The sequence below is a fragment of the Phyllobates terribilis genome, unplaced genomic scaffold, assembly GCF_046119375.1.
Source record: "Phyllobates terribilis strain yellow unplaced genomic scaffold, ASM4611937v1 Scaffold_251__1_contigs__length_2838608, whole genome shotgun sequence".
NCBI classification, from domain to species: domain Eukaryota; kingdom Metazoa; phylum Chordata; class Amphibia; order Anura; family Dendrobatidae; genus Phyllobates; species Phyllobates terribilis.
Window position 1 is genome coordinate 1,264,631 of NW_027363011.1, and position 9,117 is coordinate 1,273,747.

The window sequence follows — 9,117 nt, forward strand, 5'->3', positions numbered from 1 at the left end:
TCGTATGGTAATTAGCCTGGATAATTAAGTTTGTCACTTGTTTTGTACACTACTATTTTGCATAGAAGCAGATTTTTAGATTGCTAGCTCTTCTTACTCTAAATGGGATAGGGGAGGGCGGACAGCTGAAAAGTTAGGAGGGAGAGATTTGAGAGATTTTTAATATTTCCTGACAGTCTGGATATAGCAGACTTGGTATTTTGAACCCTAAATTATGAAAACGGTTGATTCCTGAATACCCCATTATTCCTATTTTCCACGGGCTCCCTAAGGTTTACAAAGGGGTTTTCCTCCCTCCGCTCAGACCAATAATTTCTGGTATTGGATTCCTGAACGAGAACCTTAGTGAGTGGGTGGATGGTCATCTCCAACTACTCATTATTAGAACTCCCGTTTTTTTGAAGGACACTTCTACTGTCCTTAAGGTTTTCGATAATTTCAAATGCCATCCTAACTATTCTTTTGCTACATGTGATATGGTCAACTGATACTCATCCATACCTTACAATAGAGCTATGGTGGCTATTGCATACCATTTGGAGAAGTATAGTGCCTATTCGCCAGCCCTCAAACATTTTATTTTATTATCATTGGATTATCTGTTAAAACATAATTTTTTCATGTTTGGTACTAAATTTTATTTACAGACATTGGGGGCACCGATGGGTCCCAAGTTCTCTCCATCTTTAGCAATATGTTTTATGGCCTGGTGGGAAGAAATTTTTATTTTTTTTCTATTAATAATACATTCTCTACTCATTTGGTTTGGTTTTCCAGATATGTGGATGATGTACTCCTTGTCTGGCAGGGAGACACATCCACATATTCTGAGTTTGTTTCTTACATCAATTCAAACAATTGTAACATCCGTTTTCCTTCTAGCCAGCTGTCCATCCATGTCCCGTTCTTGGATATTGAATTACATGGTAACACAGTCACCGGTAGGGTTGATACTTCTTTACACCGTAAAGACACTGCCGGTAACTCCATTCTGTTGGCATCCAGTTCTCAACCCAGGCACACGACCAATGCAATCCCCAGTAGAGAATATACCAGGGCCAGGAGAATCTGCTCCAATGATGACACTTTTACCAATGAAGGAAAAATCATAACTGACAGGTTATTAGATAGAGGCGATGATAAATCTAACATCCGTCATACAGGTGAGGAACACTCCACGCAGGGATTTATTGTATGGCACCAATAATAATTTGAAACAGTCCTCTCCTCAGAATATTGTATTTTCCATTCCGTACAGTAGACAGTTTAACACTATAAAGAATATTATTCTGAAATACTTGCCGGTTATTAACCAGGACAAATGTCCCCGAACTATTTTGGAAAGGAGGTGTCAGGTAGATGCTAAGAGAGGAAGAACCCTTGGGAATATGTTGTCCCCCAGTATGCAGCGTAATACCAGAACACCTTCTACATGGCTCTCGGCTTCCGGTTGTGCATTAAATAGATGCAGCGTATGTGGCTTTACTGACAATAGAGAACAGGAATTCCCCTCTATGAGCACTTCATCTCATTTATCCTATCCAATCAAATTCTTTATAAATAGTGAGTCCAGCCACATGGTATACGGTATATTCTGCTGTAGCGTCAGCTTCAGTATATTGGCTATACCACACGCAAACTGAAGAAGAGGATGGCTGAACACATCAACAATATCACCAACAACAACTCGGGGTATTCTGGTGCGGCCAAACACTTTACCATAATACATAAAGGGGGCTCCTCGTGTTCATCATTTTTCGGACTCGAAAAGGTCAATTTTGCGGCCTGTGGTGGCAGCTGGAAAAAGCAGCCGGCCCTGAGGAAAGCGTATTGGATCTTGACTTTAAACACAAAGTACCACCATGGCGTGAACTTCAAAAATGATTGGTTTTTCATCTATGAACATTTTCCTCGTTTTTCGGCTTGGCAATGTATATTTAATTTCAATTTTACATCAAAATAATGTGTTTCCTTATTGAGGAATGTGGACATTTAATCTATATCATGTCTAATGATCAGTTGTGATTCACTATATATATTTCCCAGTTGGACCCTGTGCACACATTCAGTTTTCGTTTGTAAATGATGTATCTGCTTCCTGTGAATCACTATCTGATATAATATTCACACTTGTTTTTTCTCCTAATAATTATTTGGTAATGTGTTTAGCAAGAGACGAAAAACTCCCTTATGGACTTTGTATATATTTCCATCTGTGTCTATCGCAGTAGTGTAGACGGCCGGTCCATTGGATCGTTGGCTTTTGTTGTTTTACAATTATTCACATTCATTCCACTCACCTGCGGCCAAGTTGCAGCATTCAGTTACATTGTCAGCCATGTCTGCTGCATTGGTAGCAATGGTTCGTCAGTCAGGATTAGAGATGAGCGGTGTTCAACGAACTCGAACGATTTGCAAAAAATTCGGCTGCTCGAGGTTATGTTCGATAACTGTTCATGCACCAAAAGAGTAACTAGATTTTTTCACAGTAATACTGTTAATCAATGTTAATAGACAGTTTCAGTGTAGAGTGGGCGGGGAGAGGGGCAGGGGATGGATCTCTGCAGAAATAATGCCGATCTCCATTTTTTTTTTCTTTCCCACATTTACAGTGGGGCGGTGCAGTCGGTCAGCCTATCAGCAGCGCACACATGGAGCGAAGTGCTTTTTTTTCACACAAGGGCATGTGTCATTGGCTGTGTATGTCACATGTCCTTGTCCTATAAGACCCAGCCATTTTCCCCGTCACCATTTTCTCACTGCTGCAGCTGAATGTTAGACTGCACTGCTGCTGCTGTGGGCGCTAAACAGTATAACTGTGTGAATTGCGAGCGAATTTCCAGTTACATAGAGAGATAGGTTTAGGAAGTAGGGACTAGTTCTAATTGCAGCCCTTTTGAGGACTAGGTTTCAGCAGTTCATAGCACTTTTTGCCATGCAGGTCTGTGCCAGTGCTGTGCAAGTGTTTTTCACAGCATTTGGCGAAATGTAGCTCAGCCAATCTTTTTGGGCCTGTAGCAGTGTCTGGTAGTCAGTGGAGTAGCCCATCTGAAGCAAGCTACACCACCTGTGTATCTAATAACAATTTTTTTACTGCATCTAACCCAGGAAATCTTTTTGGGCCTAGTAGCAGTGTCTGATAGTCAGCGGAGTAGCCCACCTGTGAAGGAAGCTACACCGCCTGTGTATCTAATTCTAATTTTTTACTGCATCTAACCCAGGAAATCTTTTTGGGCCTAGTAGCAGTGTCTCGTAGTCAGCGGAGTAGCCCACCTGTGAAGGAAGCTACACCGCCTGTGTATCTAATTCTAATTTTTTACTGCATGGGGGAGGAAGTACAGGAGGAGTCGTATGCGGAAGGGATAACATCTCCAAGGTCCAGACGGTCGGCAGCACCAAGGCGGCAGGCATGGGAGGGTGGGGGAGAGGGATTAACGAGAGCGCATGGTAGCAGCCAAACTGTTGAGGAAGGTGCAGGAGCCGAGGAAGAAGTGGAGGACGAACTGGCAATGGGCATGGAAGACTCATCAGATGAGGGAGACCTTGATCACATTTCTGTTGTGCGAGGTTGGGGGGAGAGGGCAGCGGAAGGAAGCATGATTCTTACCTCGCCACCAACACAACAAGGACTTGGTCCTCCTGGATGCGCAAAACACATGAGTGCCTTCTTGCAACACTACCTGCAACATGACCCTCGGATTGACAGAATTCGAAGTAATCCCGACTACTGGGTTGCCACACTCTTAGATCCCCGTTACAAAAGTAAATTTGCCGAAATAATTCCTGCCATAGAAAGGGATTCACGCATGCAGGAGTATCAGCAGAGGCTGTTACAGAATCTTACATCTGCTTTTCCACAAAACACCAGTGGTGCACGTAGTGAATCTCACAGTTCTAACTTGCCAACCGTGGGACTGTCGAGTCTTCATCACTCAAACCGTAACAGTAACACCGTATCTGCTGGTAACAGCAATTTTGTGGAATCGTTTCACCAATTTTTTAGACCATCCTTTGCAAGGCCACAGGAGACAAGAAGTCTGACACATAGTCAACGCCTAGAGAGAATGGTACAGGAGTATCTCCAAGTGAACATCGAACCCATGACTGTGTCACTGGACCCATGCTCATTTTGGGCTTCCAATCTGGAAAAATGGCCTGAGCTCACCACTCACTCCTTGGAGATCTTGTCGTGCCCCACAGCCAGCGTTCTCTCAGAACGTGTGTTCAGCGCTGCTGGTGGTGTGCTGACAGATAAGCGCACGCAGCTGTCCACTGAGAATGTAGACAGACTCACGTTCATAAAGATGAACAAATCATGGATCTGCAAGGACTTTTCTATCCCTGTGTCATTCTGGGGAGACTAAAAGCTTGAGGATTTTGGAAAATCACCTCACCAACCACTTAAGTGGTGTCTGTGCCACAATTTTTGGAAAAATTGGAGACTCTTTTTGGAGTCCCCTTGCTGTGTTTTACATGACGTTGGCATCGTCAATTTCAGGTCCCCCCCCCCCCCCTTTTAACCGTAAGAAACTACATACACTATGGCTTGGGGTAACACAGATGGTTGAGTCTGCAGAGCTGTTTACTCATACTATAGCCTGGGAATCAGAGGTCTGCTCCAAAGCTTCAGTGTCTGCTAGTCAGCGTAGTAGCCCAGCTGTGAAGCAAGCTACACCGCCTGTGTATCTAATAATTTTTTACTACATCTAACCCAGCCAAGCATTTTGGGCTAATAAGAAACACTATGGCCAGCATAATAGCAACTTACGGGAAAGTGGTGACAGGAAAGAACCTGCTCACCATCCATAACCGCAGGAAGAGAATGCCTACTCGGAAAGTAGGATAGAAGAAGCGAACACGAGTAAAGATGGCATAAAAGGACAATATTTTATAATTCAAATGTTAGATATATAAATAGTAATACCAAAAGGGTACATACAAAAACATTGGGTGATCATAGGACATGGGAGCATCCCGCTACGGCTTGAAACCCCTCATAGATATACCTTCCAATCCAAAATGGATACAGATACAATTCATAAAGAGTTAAAGGTTAAGGGAAGAAAAAGAGAGGAAGAGGGAAGACATAAATCCGTAGGAAAAATGGGGACATAGGGAGAATACCAAATGTCAGTGCAGCCAAGGCGAGTGAGCCATTGTCACAAGTAAAGAAATAGTACTATTCAGTAAATCATTAGACAAACTCACCCAGGCAGTTAGTATACTCTCTATGATGTGGGGGGCAGAGGGAGGCAGATCGTTCACATCCACGGAGGGCCTCTTGATAAAGCCGACGCGAAACGCGCGTCGAGGCCCTCCATGGATGTGAACGATCTGCCTCCCTGTGCCCCCCACATCATAGAGAGTATACTAACTGCCTGCTCAGGTCGGCCTTCCACCGTACTCCCTTACCTCCCTCGCCCTCTTTCCTTCTTCCGTTCTCCATCTAACCCCTCAGCTCTGTGGTGTCCGCTCTCCTTCCAGCTCTCTCCTTCTCACAGGTGGACTACCGTGTGTATTCACACTGTGGCGAATCTTTTGGGCCCAGGCATAAGAAGTCGTCGAGGTAATGGATAATATGTGCCCCCTTAGAAACGTCCATGACGACCCATTTGAGGAAGCAACTAAACGCCTTAAATGGTGAGCAGGATATGGAGCACCCCATGGGCAAACAGCGATCTATATAGTATGCTCCTTCCCAGAAGCAGCCCAATAGGCGGACACTATTCGGAGGCACAGGTAGTAAGTAACCGGAACGCCCCCACAATTTTTTGACCCGCCTGATTGCCTTGTCAAAGGAGGTACAGTATATACTACTGTACTAGGTTGTCCGTTATTGACCAGCCCCTTGGATATGACAAATGGTGGATTAGTCCGAATGTATTGGGTTCCGTTTTTGGCACGACTCCCAACGGGGATACCAGTACGTCTTGTAAGGAAAGTGTTCTGAATGGAACCATCATTCTACCTAAACATATTTCTTTTTTTTAATTTTCTTGTCACGACGTCTGGGTGTTGGTGGTCTGATTTTAGATTTTTACTCAAGCCTTTCTTGATTTTAGAAGGGCATGACATGCCTATATCTGTGTTTCCTCCTCCACCTCTTTTCGCATGACTATATGTACTTGTCACTTTTCCATGTGTTAGTTGTGTCTTCTGAGCAGTTTGTCAGCTTTTGGACACCTTTGAAGGTGTTTTCTATATGTTTCTATGTGTTTTTGTTTGCCTGCCATTCATTTTAACAGTGTTCGACGAACCGTTCGGCGAACATGCCGGTGTTCGACGAACCGAACCGAACACTACGGGGGTGGTTCAACACTAGTCAGGACTCCTGGGACAAGTTGTTCCTCAGAGGTTCCAGTATGGTGCCGGCACATCCGTTCATCCAGGCCACCGGTATAGATTGCTATAATCATTTTACTTACTTGAGGTGAATTTGTGGTATGAGTTGCATTGCTGGCCATGCTCACCGTGTCCGCATTGGTGGATGTTTTTCTGGGACTGCTGGGACATGTTGTCCTTTAGTGTTTCCATCGCAGAGTCGGTGTATTTGTATGTAGTATTATGTGCCCCAAAAACGCACATGATACTACATGTTCAAATATGGTTCAAAGATGTTTTGGGGTTGTTTTGCAGCCTCTGGCACTAGGTGCCTTGACTATGTGCAGGGCATCATGAAATCTGAAGATTAGCAAAGGATTTTTAGGGCACAATGTAGTGCCTAGTGTCAGAAAGCTGGGCTGCCGTCCTAGGTCATCGGTCTTCCAGCATGACCCCAAACATACTTCAAGAAGCACCCAGAAACGGATGGAAACAAAGTGCTGGAGATTTCTGACCCTCAATGAATCAGGATCTAAATCCCATTGAACACCTGTGGAGAGATCTTAAAACTGCTGTTTGGAGAAAAATATTAAAATTTGAGAGTCCTCAGTGGTTGATACCATCCTTTCAGTTAGCCATTAAAAGGTAAGAAATTTCAAGCTTTTGAGACTACTCAAGTCTGTTCATCAGGCATAGTATAACACAAAATCTGAAGAGTCACATATTTATACACAACAGGGCACAGGAATAATGCAATAGATAAGACAAGTGATGTGAAGCAGAACTATCAGTATGGGAAAGGGAGAAGCGGTTGTGGCCGTAAATATTGAAAAAGTTCAAAGATAAGGAGTATGACAGTTTTATCGTCCTGTGATTGAGGTCTGGTCCATGATTGTGATGCCCTCAAACGGTCTGAGGAGCACATTCCTTAGTTGATGTAAAAAGACATAAATCCATGAGACACATTCATTCCTGCTCTGAGTGTGTCAAATGTGTCATAACTTTGTCTCTCTCAGATTTGAAGTTACCTTTTAATACAAGTAATTTCATGTCCATGATGCTGTGATCAAGGATACAAAAATGTTAGGCCACAAGTAGATCTATTATTTTTTTCTTTTATTGTGTGGCGATGAGAATTCATCCTTGTTCTAAGTTTTTGCCTTGTCTCCCCTACATACCGACCCCAGTTGGACATTTGGTACATATAATTAAGTAACAATGAAAAAACAAGGGGAAAGGGAAAGGGAAAACGTATGTCAGCTCACCATGTAATAGCCAGACTCATCCAGTCCCAACGAAGTCTTGCAGCGGAGACGCCCAGGTCACGGGCTACCAAGGTTCAAGTAATGAGAAAGCAAGCAAAGAGGTCTCCAGCAGGACCAGGGTTGTATGTATCTTGTTACTTCACTTTAAATTTCAAATTGTAAAAGCCAAGGATGAGTTACAGAATGAGCAATGTAGCGGCTCTTAGGTACAGCACATTCCAACGCGTTTCGGCTAAACCTTATTCATGGAATAATGTGAGAACTAAGCCTACTAGCTGAAGTTAAATAAAAAACACTTCTTGGTGATTGCTTCAGGTGTTGGACCACAGCCCAGAGGAGAATTAACCCATTATTGGCAGTTAAAATTAACTACAGCAAAAAAGCACAAAAACTACATAAAATTGGACATGAGATAGAATGGAATACAAAATTAGTGGAAATACAAAATGAGTGAGAGATACATGCAGAAACAAAAACAAAAAGATCTTTTATGCCGTGGGGCAGTAAAACACATAATAATGATCATAATAATCACTAAGCATCCTTTATGTCTGGTGAGCATGACTGTTTAAACACCATTAGAGTATAAATATAGTTAGTATATGTAGTCCCATAAAAAAAAAAAAAAAATATCTTTGAGAAAAAAAAAATATATTTTTTTTTCTCCTTTTCTTTCCCTTTTATGGAAAAAGGATGCAAACGTCATAAATATAAGCATTGAACAATAAAGCAGTTAAACAGACAGTGCATTCTATTATGACCACATAGGAAATATATTATCAAAGTACTGTCGAACATGAATACGTGAGACTAAGTGTATTGTAAAATGAGATCCTGTCTCACATTCAAACCTTGCGGAAATCTGGTACACAAGAGAAAAATCCAGAATGATTCTCGGTTCAGGATTTTTCTCCTGTGGTCACCACCTCTCTCCGGCTTAAAGACTGTTTCTATTGCTTTAAATCTGAAGTTATTTAGATCTCCATGGTGAACATTTGCAAAGTGTTTTGAAACTGCCGATTTGTTTAGGCCGTTAGGATTACATGCATCCGACATATGACGACGGATGCGTATTTTTAAAGGTCCTGTGGTACAGCCTACATACTGTAGCTTACAAGCAATACATTCTGCAAGGTATATAACCCCTTCGGAATTGCAGTTTAAGAAGGTGCTGATTTTGTATATTTTTTTGGTGATTTCAGACTGAAAGGAAACACTTTTGTGTGCGTATTTGCAAGAAATGCACCTACTATGGCCACAATTATAAAACCCTTTTAAAGTGAGCCAGGTTTCTGATGGAAAATGAGAATTTTTTGTACAAAAAAGACTCGGAGAAACCAGTGAACCTATAGTGGGAGCTTTTTTAGCTATATATTTTACGGAACAATTGTCCATGATTTTCACTAAAGTAGGGTCCTGATTTAGCATGGGTATATATTTTTTTATGATATTGACAATACTGTTGAACTGTGGGCTAAATTGTGTAGTAAACACAACCGTATTTTTCGTATTTTTAAATCTGCTTGGTTCT